The sequence below is a fragment of the Otolemur garnettii genome, unplaced genomic scaffold, assembly GCF_000181295.1.
Source record: "Otolemur garnettii isolate 467f Iridium unplaced genomic scaffold, OtoGar3 scaffold00184, whole genome shotgun sequence".
Taxonomy (NCBI): domain Eukaryota; kingdom Metazoa; phylum Chordata; class Mammalia; order Primates; family Galagidae; genus Otolemur; species Otolemur garnettii.
The window spans coordinates 253,703-267,097 of record NW_003852579.1 but is presented as its reverse complement, the minus strand read 5'-3'; the positions used below and the strand labels follow the sequence as shown (position 1 = coordinate 267,097).

At 43.0% G+C, this 13,395-nt stretch overlaps 1 protein-coding gene across 1 annotated transcript in view; it reads right to left on the bottom strand.

The window, feature by feature from the left end:
* The window catches only part of SPOCD1 (SPOC domain containing 1), a 32,953-nt gene that overhangs the window by 17,574 nt on the left and 1,984 nt on the right, over positions 1 to 13,395 (bottom strand).

Here is a 13,395-nt window from a genome sequence, read left to right as displayed (position 1 = left end):
TCCTTTGAGCCACAGGCGCTGCCCAATTTCTTTCTTTCTTTCTTTATCTTGAGACAGAGTCTCACTTATTCCCCTTGGCAAAATGCCGTAGTGTCTTAGCTCACAGCAACCTCAAACTCTTGGGTTCAAGTGATCCTCTTGCCTCAGCCTCCCAACTAGCTGGGACTACATGTGCCCACCACAACGCCCGACTAGTTTTTAGAGACAGGGTCTCACGCTGTTTCAGGCTGGTCTCAAACCTGTGAGGTCAGGCAATCCACCCTTCTCAGCCTCCCAAATGCTAGGATTACAGGTGTGAGCCACCACGTCCGGCCTATAGCTTTTATTTTTGTTTTGAGACAGAATCTGACTCTTTCACTCTGGGTAGAGTGCCCTGGTGCCATAGTTCACAGCAACCTCAAACTCTTGGGCTCGAGTGGCTACTCTCCGGCCTCAGCCTCCCAAGTAGCTGGGACTACAGGCACCTGCCAAGATGCCCAGCTAGTTTTTCTAGTTTTAGTAGAGACAGGGTCTCACTCTTGTGCAGGTTGGTCTTGAATTCCTGAACTCAAGCAATCCATCTGCCTCAGCCTCCCAGAGTGCTAGGATTACAGGTGTGAGCCACCACCTCATTTATAGCTTTAAATCTCTTTATTAGAAGAGAAAACAAGGCAGAAAAATAATGAACTAAATACTATGTTTGAGAGATTATCAAACAATAGAACAAACTGACAAAGAAAGATGACATTAAAAACAAACATACAAGAAAGAAGATGAAAACCAAAAGTCAGTTCTTTGGAAAGACTGAAAAATGAATTCTGGCAGGATTGATTAATGACAGAAGGTGTGACCAGATACTATTTGGAATAATTACAAATGCATAGACTTTAAAGATAAGAAACTACTGGGAAATGCTGTACGCCAACACACCAGTAAATCTGAAAACTCAGATGAAGTGGATACGTATCTAGAAAAGTATAACTTACCAAAATTGATTCAAGGAACAAAAGAGACACTGACTGAACCTATAACTATAAGATAAATGATAAAGTTACCCTGTTATAACAGCATTAAAAAATATAAAGTAGGACAATGCGAAACACCCTCCCTAAAGAAAACATCAGTTCAGACCTTTCTTGAAACGAGCTATTCTACCAAAATATCCAAAGAGCAAATGATTCCAATCTTATATAAATTATCCCAGAAAATGGAAAAAGAAAAAAAAATCTATAATTCATTCTACAAGGCTAGCAAAACCTTGATACCAAAACCTCACAAAGATAGTATGAGAATAAATCATTTCGGGCCAGCTAACTCGTCAAATTGAAATACAAAAGTTCCAAAAGAAAATGGAGTTAGAAAATATAAAAAAGATAACGACATTATCAATTTGGGTTTGCTCCAAGAAGGCAAGATGAGCTTAACATTTAAAAAAACTCAGCTCCTTAACCTCGCTGCATTAATACGTTAGGATAAAAATCCTACTATTATCTCCAAAAATGGAGAAAATATATTTGATAAAATGCACAGGGCGTTCTGAATACATGGCACACCAGGAATAGAAAGAAGTGTCCTTAACCCGATAAAGAGCATCCATATGAAAACACAGCAAGCATCATACTCATAGTGAAATGATGATTGGGTTTCCTTTAAAATCCAAAGCAAGTCAAGGGTTCCTGCTATCACCAGTTCTATTCAACATTAGATTAATGGTCTTAGCCCAGAAAGGAAAGGGAAGAGGCAATGGATGTAAAGAATTGGAAAGGAAATAACAAAACTGTCACTCTTCTACATAGAAGGCAAACTTCCAGCTGTCTATATATGATTGTTTACATAGAAAACAAACAAAATCCTACTAAACAATCTGGGGCAGCGCCTGTGGCTCAAGGAGTAGGGCGCCAGCCCCATATACCGGAGGTGGTGGGTTCAAAAACTGCAAAAGAAAAAAAAATAGATAAACCATATGAATTCATAATTAGAGTTCAGCAATATTTCAGGACACACACAAAAAAATCAATGAACAAAACTCAGTTGTATTTTTAATATGCCAGCAAGAGTTAGAAGCTGCATTTAAAAAAAAAATTACCATTTTATAATACATCCAAAAATGAGACATTATGTGCCTTCTGACACACCACCAGGCATGGCATAGTTTGGGCTCCGAACTGAATCCAATTCTAATCAGACCTCTAGATCCAACCCCTAGTTTATAGGAAATGCAGAGGGTAAAGAAACATGTTTAACTATACCCGAGGGATGCAGTCAACTACAGAACAGACCACCTAGTTTCTTCCCAAAAAAGACCAAGAAAAAACAATATATGGTCGGGCGGTGCCTGTGCCTCAAAGGACTAGGGCGCTAGCCCCATATGCCTGGAGGTGGTGGGTTCAAATCCAGGTCCGGCCAAAAACTGCAAAACAAAAAACAAAAAACCAAGAGATGGAAGAACAACCTATAGATTAAAAGAGACTTAAAAGGCATGTCCAGCCAGTCATGGTGGTTCACACGTGTAATCTCCATACTTTTGGAGGCTGAGACCAGGAGTTGGAGAACAGTCTGGGCCAACATAGCAAGCCCCTGTCTCTACAAAAAATTTTTAAAAATTAGCTGTAGTCCCAGCTACTCAGGAGGCTAAGGAAGGAGGAGAGTTAGAGCTCAGGAGTTTGAGGTTGTAGTTAACTATGATGACACCACTGCACTCTAGCCCAGGTGACAGACAGAGTGAGATCTTGTCTCAAACAAACAAACAAACAAAAACCTCAAGATGTATCAACCAATTGCGATGTGTGGACCTTATTTGGATTCTTACTTCTTACTTAAAAAAGACAAACAATAAAAATAAATTATAATCTTCATGAAAATATTACAAATATAGCTGCTGAATGAATAGATGATTTTTAGACAAGATAAACACATGGCAGTTATGGGTTGGGTGTGAGTACAAAGGGGCTCATTCCAAGGGCCAGCAACTTTTTCTGCAAAGAGCCACGAATCAGGGCCAGGCCCAGCAGCTCATGTCTGTAATCCTAGCACTCTGGGAGGTTGAAGTGAGAGGCTTGCTTGAGTTTAGGAGTTTGAGACTGGCCTGAGCAAGAGCAAGACTCCGTCTCTACTAAAAATAGAAAAGTTGCGCATCGTGGCAGGTGCCTATAGTCTCAGCTACTCAGGAGGGTAAACCAGGAGGATCTCTTGAACCCAGGAATTTGAGGTGGCTGTGAGCTATGTTGATGGCATGGCACTGTAGCCTGGGACAACAGAGTGAGACTCTGTCTCAAAAAAAAAAAAAAAGTCACAAATCAGGAGGCTGAGGCAGGAGGATCATGAGTTCAAGCCCAGCCTGGGCAAAATAGTGAGAGTCTATCTCCAAACAAAACAAACAACAAAACAAAAAGAACCATAGAGAGAATATTTTAGGCTTGCCAGTATCAAAGATTTTCTTCTTGATCAAACTCTAGCCAGGCTCCTTTGAGCCATCTTCTCAACTAAGCCTCAACCTTTGTCTATAAAGACTCAACCAGGCCAGGTGTGGTGGCTCATGCCTGTAATCTCAGCACTTTAGGAGGCTGAAGCAGGAGGATACTTGAGGCTAAGAGTTTAAGACCAGCCTGAGCAACACGGGACAAGAGTGAGACCTCATCTCTACAAAAAACACAAAAAAATTAGCCAGGTGTGGTGGCGTGTGCCTGTAGTCCTAGCTACTTGGTAGGCTGAGGCAGGAGGATTGCTTGAGCCTAGGAGGCTGCAATTAGTTGTGATCAGGTCACTGCATTCCAACCTGGGTCATACAGAGAGACTCTACCTTTTTCTTTTTTTTTGAGACAGAGTCTCACTTTGACACCCTCAGTAGAGTGCATGGCGTCATAGCTCACAGCAACCTCAAATTCTTGGGCTCAAGTGATCCTCTTGCCTCAGTATCCCGAATGGCTGGCATTACAGGTGCCCACCACAGTGCCTGGCTATTTTTAGAGACAGTGTCTCATTCTTGCTCAGGCTGATCTTGAAATCCTGAGTTCAAGCAATCCACCTGCCCAGGCTTCCCAGAGTGCTAGGATTGTAGATGTGAGCCACGGAGGTGGGCTGAGAGCTCTGCCTTTAAAGGAAAAAAAAAAAAAGACTCGAATAAACACTAACATAGTCACTAAGAGTTCAAGGCCACATCCCTCAGATGACCTTGGCCTCTCTTAAAATACTTGCCTGGAAAAACTCAAGGCCGCCCCCCAAATTCACTGTTTCTTTTAGCCAATACCTGAGAGTAGAGCCTATCTCCCAGTTTCTATGGGAAAACAGAATCCTAACTTTGATAACTGCCAGCTAGCAAACAAACCTGGCCTAAACATGTTTACTCCAACTAATTCTTTGTAAATTGCACTTCTCTGATTCTACAAGCCCTGCTTGTCCCCCTCCTTACTCCCTGATTCTTCCTTTAACATCCCCAGTTAATTCTGTACAAATAGGAGGTCAGTTTAGTTCATGCTGAACTGTTTTCTCTACTGCAACAGTTACTATTGATTAAAATCTGTCTTTACCACTTTAATGTCTGGGTTTGTTTATTTTTGACACCAGCTATATGGTCTCTATCACAACAATCTCAGCCACAAACAACATGTAAACAAATAGTTATTCTTATCTACAAAACCAGGTGAAGTAGCCAACCCATGGGTCATAATTTGCCAACTCCTGCTTACAATTCAGTCTACTATTGGAAATTTTCCACAGCAATACATTATATAGAGATATAGATACCACATTTAGAAATAAATCTAAAAAGAATACAAGGTTTTCATGGAAAAAATATTAAAGTATCTTGAAAGACAGTAGATAAAAATAGAGAAATATACTATGTTCATGGATTTTGCAAAACTCAATATTGTAAAGATGTTAGTTCCTCTGAAACTGATTTATAGGTTCAATACATTTCTAATCATGATCCCAGGGGATTTGTGTATGTTTGTATATGTGTGTGTGAGTTTGTCTGGAAACTGACAAGCTGATTGTAATATGCAAAGGAGCGAAAAAATGTAAGAGTGATGATCCTCCTGAAAACAACAAAATCGGAAGGTTTCCTTCACCAGATTAATAAGAATTATTAAACTGCTATAATTTTTTTTTAAAAAAACAGAGTCTCACTACGTGGCTCATGGCATGACAGCTCACAGCAACCTCAAACTCTTGGGCTTAAGCAATTCTCTTGTCTCAGCCTCCCCAGTAGCCAGGACAACAGGTGCCCGCCACAAAGCCCAGATATTTTTTGTTGCAGTTATCATTGTTGTTTAGCTGGCCTGGGCTGGGTTCGAACCCGCCAGCCTCGGCGTATGTGGCTGGTGCCCTAGCCACTGAGCTATGGGTGCTGCCGAGCTACTATAATTTATTGTGTAATATTAGCAAAGGGAAAGATAATCTGAACAAGAGACTATAGAGAGAAAAGAACCCAATCCTACGTATATGGAGACTTGACCTAAGACAGAGTTCAGATTGCATGTAAATGGGGAAGGACAGAATTTTCAGAAAACAGTGTTAGAACAACTGAGTATCCATATTTAAATATTAAACTGGGGCTCGGCGCCTGTAGCTCAGCAGCTAGGGTGCCAGCCACGTACATGGGAGCTGGCCCAGTTTGAACACATCCTGGGCCTGCCAAACAACAATGACAACTACAACAAAAAATAGCCAGGTGTTGTGGTGGGTGCCTGTAGTCCCAGCTACTTGGGAGGCTGAGGCAAGAGAATCACTTAAGCCCAAGAATTGGAGGTTGCTGTGAGCTGTGATGACACAGCACTCTACCCAGGGCAACAGCTTGAGACTCTCAAAAAAATAAAATAAATGTTAAATTGGATCCCTAACCCTTATCAAAAATTAATCCCAAGTAGATTACAGATCTAAGTTCAAACTCCGCCCGGGGCCAGCTAAACTACAGTGACAACTGCAACAAAAAAGGGAAAACAATACAATATACATATACATATACAATAACTTCATTTTGAAAGAGAAAGGGAATTGTTGTTGGGTTTTTTTTTTTGAAAGTCTCACTCTGTTGCCCAGGCTAGAGTGCCATGGCATCATCATAGCTCACAGCGACCTCAAATCTTGGACTTAAGCAATCCTCTTGCCTCAGCCTCCCAAGTAGCTGGGACTACAGGGGTGCATGTATGCCCGGCTGATTTTCTTATACTTTTTTCAGAGACAAAGTCTCACTTTGTTGTCCTGAGTAGAGGACGTGGCATCATTGTAGCTCAAAGCAACCTCAAACTCTCTATTTTTAATAAAGACAGGGTCTCACTATTGCTCAGGCTGGTCTTAAACTCCTGAGCTCAAACAATCCACAGGCTTCAATCTCCCAGAGTGCTGGGATTATAGGTATGAGCCACTGCACCTGGCCTAATTTTTCTATTTTTAGTAGAGTTGAGGTCTTGCTCTTGCTCAGGCTGATCTTAAACTCCAGAACTCAAGCAATCCTCCTGTCTTGGCTTCCCAGAGTGCTAGGATTACAGACATGAGCCACTGCACCTGGACGAGGAAGGGAACTATTTTTTTATTAATTTTTTTTTAGATTCATACAGGGTATCCATAAGGTTCGTGTGCAAAAGTCTCCTCCATCAAAACTGCACACCAACCTAGGACACCCTGCATGAGGATACAGACGATGAGGTTACATTGTATTTGTTAGGTAGAACCCAAGTTGTAGTTGTGCCCCTCCCCCAGGAGGTGTGCCATATACTGTTCTGTTGTACCTGTGAGGTGGAAGCCTATCAATCTCTTCCCTCCTCCCCCTCTCCCCTTCCTCCTCCCCTTTCCTCCAACTTGAGCTAAATTTTTTTTTTTTCTCTTTTTTTTTTTTTTTTTTTGAGACGGAGCCTCAAGCTATCCCCCGGGGTAGAGTGCCATGGCATCACAGCTCACAGCAACCTCCAACTCCTGGGCTCAAGCGAGTCTCCTGCCTCCGCTTCCCAAGTAGCTGGGACTACAGGCGCCCACCACAACGCCTGGCCATTTTTTGGTTGCAGCCATCATTGTTGTTTGGAGGGCCTGGGCTGGGGATTCAAACCCGCCACCTTAGGTGTATGTGGCTGGCGCCTTAGCCGCTTGAGCCACAGGCGCCGAGCCTGTGTTTTTCTCTTGTGTGAGCGTGTTAGTCTACTGGTTTCGTATCAGTACTGAGTATATTAGATACTTGCTTTCCCATTCTTGTCATACCTTACTAAAAAGTATGAGTTGTTCTCCAACTCTATGCAGGTTAATACAAAAGATGTAAAGTCTCCTCCCTCAAAATGTAACTGAAGAGTATTCCATGGTATACATATACCACAGTGTATGAATCCATTCATGGGTTGACGGGCACTTGGGTTGGTTCCACATCTTGGCGATTGTTGAACTGAGCTCTGATCAACAATCTAAGGCAAATGTCCTTATGGTAAAATGATTTTTCTTTCTTCTCGGTGGATACAAAGTAATGGGATTGCAGGATCAAATGGAAGGTCTACTTTTAGTTCTTTGAGGATTCTCCATACTTCTTTCCAAAGAGGCCATATTACTTTACAATTCCACCAACAGTGTACAAGTATTAGGAAAGGAACTCTATTTTTCTTTTCTTTCCTTTTTTTTTTTTTTTTTTTTTGAGATAGAATCTCACTATGTCATCCTCGGTAGAGTACTGTAGCATCACAGCTCACAGCAACCTCAAACTGCTGGACTCAAGCGATTCTCTTGCCTTAGGCTCCCAAGTAGCTGGGACTACAGGCACCCACCACAACATCTGGCTATTTTTTTGTTGCAATTGTCATCGTTGTTTTAGCTGGCCTGGCCGGGTTCGAACCCATCACCCTCGGTGTATGTGGCTGGCGCCGTAACCACTGTGCTAAAGGCGCCAAGCCAAAAGGAACTCTTTAAAAAGATTTTTAAAAATACAAATTGCAAACTAAATAATTAATGAATCTGGATATTTTAAAATTAAGACTCCTTCCAGCAATTCCACTTCTGGGTACATATACACAAGAAGAACGGAAAGCAGGTACCTGAGCAGGTATTTGTACACCAATGTTCTTCGCAGCATTATTCACAACAGCCAAGAGGAGGAAACAATCCAAATGTCCACTGACTCATGAATGGATAGACAAAACGTGGTATATACCCACAATAGGATGCTATTCTTCCTTAAAAAGGAATTGATTTCTCATACACGCTGCAACTTGGGTGCGCTTTGAAGACAATATGCTAAGTGAAATAAGCCAATCACGAAAGGGCAATTATTATATTATTCCCCTTACATGAGGTCTCTAGACTAGTCAAATTCATAGAGCCAGAAAGTAGAATGGTGGTTACCAGAGGGGGGATGAGGGGAATTACTCTTTAATAGGTACAGAGTTTCAGATTGGGATGAGGAAAAAATACTAGAGATGGATGGTGATGACAGTCACGCAACAATGTAAATGTTCTAATGCCACTGAACTGTACACTTTAAAATTGTTAAAATGGTACATTTCAATTTATGTATATTTCACCGCAAGAAAAAATAATTAAGAATCTCTGCTCATCGACAGACACCAAAAGGAAAGCCAAATTATGAGCCACATTCTAGGTGAATATATTTGCAAAATACATAGCTGACAAAGGATTATTATCCATAATACATAAATAACTCCTACAAATCAATAAGGAAAAGATAAAAACAAAACAAAAATACTTTTTTAGCAAAAGACTTAACAGGCATGGCCAAAATGCATGAAAAGTAATAGGGAAATGAAAGTTAAAACAACACTGAAACACCTAAGGCATAGCTCTGATTTGGCAAAAATTGACGTTTGATAATCGCAAGTATTGGTGAAGATGTGAAATCATTGGAACATTTTTACACTGCTGGTGGGCATGTAAACTATTTAGACCACTTTAGAAAACATCTGGCACTATTTAAGTAAGGCTGGGGATGTGTGTACTCTATAACCTAGCAATTCTAGCCTCAGAAATATTCCCTGGAGATACTCGTGGCCATATGTACCAAAAACTGGTTGTTGGGTGGTGCCCGTAGTTCAGTGGGTAGATCGCCAGCCGAATACACCGAGGCTGGTGGGTTCAAACTCCGCCCGGGGCCAGCTAAACTACAGTGACAACTGGAAAAAAAAAAAAAACAGCCAGGTGTTGTGGCAGGCGCCTGTAGTCCCAGCTGCTTGGGAGGCTGAGACAAAGGAATTGCTTGAGCCCAAGAGTTTGAGGTTGCTGTGAGCTGTGATGCCACAGCACTCTACTGAAGGTGACAGTGAGACTCTGTCTCAAAAAAAAAAAAAAATGGTCGTAGAAGCACCATATAAAATAGCAAGAAATTGCAAATAATCCACAATGCCCATCTGCGGTATATTCATAGAATAGTATACTGGCTGCCAACACTTAGGATCTGTGTGACCTTGGAAAAGTTACTCAATCTCTCTGTGCCTCAGTTTTCTTATCAGTAAAATGAGGATAGTACCCACTAACTCCTTCATAGTGTTGATGCAAGGGTTATCATCATTATTCAAGACTCTCAGAATAGTGCCTAGAACATAACAAGCTCACTCTGTCAGCACTGATGTTGATGAGGTTCTTTGGCTCCTGCCCTGGAGAGAACCCCCTGACCCTGGAGCACACCCATTCTCTCCACGTCCATTGAAGCAGTGTCTTCTTTGCATCTCTCCCACCTCGCTATCCTCCCCTGGCTGTGCCCCACCTACTGCTCTGCTCCTGTGACCCTGCACACCGCCTCCTGCCTCAGTAGCCTTGCACACATCTGCTGCCCTCTTCCTGATGTGCCCTTCCTATCTTCTCTGCCTGCTGAACACCTACTTCCTTTGCCCAGACCCAGCCCTGACCAGCCCCCTCCTCTGCCCTACCTTTCCCTCTGGGCATCCATGGTCCACTGGGCTTCAGTTAGTATTTCAACTCTCTTCTACTTGCCTGTCTCCGCCCACTAGACCAGGAGATCCCTGGAGAAGCCCCTCTCCCTCACTCAACAAATTATAATCAAGCCCTATAAATACCCAACCCCCTTAGCCAAGCCATCAGCAGCCTGGGTAAGAACACAGACTCTGAAGTCGTACAGGACTCAATTCAAATCCTGACTTACCACTTACTTGCTGTGTGACCTTGAGTGAGTCACTTGACTTCTCTGAATCCCAGTTTGCTTACTCAGTAAAATGAAGGTATTAACACTGGCTTTTAATGCTGTTGTGAGGATTAAATGAGATAACATATATGAAACTCCTGGTCTGTAGTAAGCACGCTAATAAAAAGAGTTCTTCTTAGGCTGTCTGCCTGCTGGAAGGACACACTCGCCCCTCCCTCACATCCTGCCACTTTGCAGCTGCAACCTGGGAGTCTGGGTGGAGCCAGAGGCGCCATGTGCCTCACAGGTGTGATGAGTACACTGAGGGGAGTGCAAGGGGCACTGGCAGAGCTCCCCCCACTCTGCCATGCCCACCGACAGAGCAGCCCCATACCTCCCTGGTCACTGTGGTGCTCAGGACAGACAAGAGAATGGCATCTCAGCCCTTCTCTCCACCACCCTGAAAGAGGCTATTTCAAACCAGAAGAATTCAACACAACCAGCCTCTCATCCCAAACTCCTCGAAGTTCTGGGTCCCAGCACTCTGTCTCCATTTCACAGAGGAAGCAACTAAGATTTGGAAAAGAGACATTTCTTATCTGAAGTCACCCCCTAGGAGGAAGGCAGAGCCTGACCTTGAACTCCTCTGTGTGCCCCTGCCAAAAGCCAGGCTGCCTCCAGGGGAAGGTGCTGGGGCCCTAACTTGGGCTCAGACCAGCTGGGCACCGCGCCCATGGTCGTCCACACCCTACTCAGCCCTGTCCCCGCCACCTGCCCATCCCTGACACAGCCCAGCCTTGATTCTTCTCAACTGGTAGCAGTTGCCATGGCAACGGATATTTGGGAAGCTGTGGAATGATGGGCTGTGCCACCGAGTTGAGGATGGAGCCTGGAGGAGAGAGCAGTCCTGGGCACTTCCAGTCAAGCCAGGCAGGAACCTGGCTCCCCCACCACACTCAAACAAGCCCCTCAAAACACTGCATACCCACAAATCCCATTCTGGGCATCTGGTCCAAATACATCAGACGAAGTGGGGAGAAGCCAGAGACACAGGGCTGTTCACCCTAGCCTCAGTTACAGCAGGACAAAATTGTATATGTCAATGACAGGTAACATTTTTGAGTATTTTTCTGATACCAAGTGCTTGTTAAGTGCCAAACACGGGTCATCTCATTTAATCCCTACTACACCCTAGGAGGAAAATACGTTTGATAGTCACATTTTACAGATGTGGGAATTACACCCAGAAAGACGAAGCCACTTGCCTAGGTAATTCAGGTAGTGGCAAAGCCAGGACTGAATGCCAGTCTATCAGCCTTTAGGACTTGGTGTTCCTAATTACACTACGGTGGCTGGAAATGAGAGAAGGAAGCTCCAGTCCATCTTCTCATCCTGACAGCGCCCGTGGCTGTGACAAATATGTCTATAGACAGCTATGACGCAGGGTTCAGGAAAAGCACAAAGTTAGCAGAACGATGTGTGCCAACCTGGAAAGATCTTCAAATACTATAGAGCTTAAAAAACAAAAAAGTATAGATCCTAGAACAATAAGGCATAAGTATGAGCTTGTTTATATATAAAAACGCTCACTGCATAGATGTTTATATACCCAGAGGCCCTTAAAAAGGATACCTCAAGGTCACAAACCATCAACAGTGGCTATCTCCAGGTGAAGGGCAACTGGGCCAGGAGGTACGAAAAGAGACTTCGCACTCTGTGTTAGCAAACTAAGTGGGAAGATTTTGTTGTTGTTGTTGTTGTTGTTGCAGTTTGGCTGGGGCCGGGTTCCAACCTGCCACCGTTGGTATATGGGGCCAGCGCCCTCCTCACTGAGCCATAGGCGCTGCCCATGAATATTTTTTTTAAATGCCAAAAAAGCAAATTATTAAATCTGATACATGCAACATAGGCATAGGAAAAAGATAGAAAAAAAGATACAGCAAAATGTCAACAGACGCTAGCTTGCAATATTGGCATATGGGGGATTTTTATTTCTTCTTTGTTTTCTGTGATACATAATACTTTTAAAATTAAATGTTAATAGGGTTGAGTGATGTTTACAAAGACATGTAATAGCATTGGAGTATAAGTACGGATGCTTCTTGCCTTATAAGTTTACATTCTGACAAACTCATCATCAGTTGAAATACACAAGTCAAAAATGCGTTTAATGCACTATAAAGTGTCCGTTGTTGACGCTCACGATCTCACGCCTGACTGAGAGCTGCAGCTCGCTGCCGCTGCCCAGCAGCATGAGAATATAATATAGGCTGGCAAAAGGTCAAAATTTAGAATGTGAAGTACAGTTTCTACTGCATGCATACGGCTTTTGCAACATCATAAAGTCAAAAAATTATATGTCAAGCCACTGGTAGTTGGGGACTGGCTCTACATAGTAGAAAATAGTGGTAAACACACAGATAGCTCATTGATTCCATCCCAGATCTACTGACTGACTGTTTGCCCTTGACTAGTCACTTCACCTTTTGGAGCTTTGGTGTCCACCTCAGTAAAATGGAAATGTATCAGTCCTCATGGGGCTGTTACAAAGATTGAAGGTAAAGCATTTAGCACAGTACCCAGCATGTCTTCACAAACTAGGTACTATGACTACTGTACTGGTAATGTGGAAGATACACAGTCAGGCTTCAAGCTCTCAGGACAGACTGCCGGGGTTCATATGCTGGTTGTCATTCACCAGCTGGGTCTGTCACCTTGTTTCTCAGGGCTTCATGCAAGAATCAAATCAAAAACACTTGGCCAGGCGCAGCTAGCTGCTCACGCCTATAATTCTAACACTCTGGGAGGCTTGCTTGAGCTCATGAGTTCAAGACCAGCCTGAGCAAGAGCAAGGCCCTGTCTCTCCTAAAGATAGAAAAACTAGTCAGGTATCACGATCAGCGCCTGTAGTCCCAGCTAGTTGGGAGGCTGAGGCAAGAGGATTTCTTGAGACCAAGAGTTTGAGGTTGGTGTGAGTTACGACACCAGGGCACTCTACCCAGGACAACAGGGTAAGACTTTGTCTCAAAAAAGAAAGAAAGAAAAAAAAAAGACACTTAGCACATAATATACATTGAACAAATGCAATAAAAATTCAACTATGTGAGAAACATATACCAAAAACAGTAGTGTCATCTTTTGCCTTTGGTGTGTAAACATGTAAGCTAATGATTAATACAATGATGACAATGATTATAAAAAAAGAGCAATGGGTGGGGAGCAGTGGACATAGGGACATGGCTGGGCATTAAATCCCTAGCTGTGTGAGCCTAGAGAATTCTGTTAACCTCCCTGAGCCTCAGTTTCCCCAGCTGGTAATATGGAAGCAGTGCCTATCTTTTTTTTTTTTT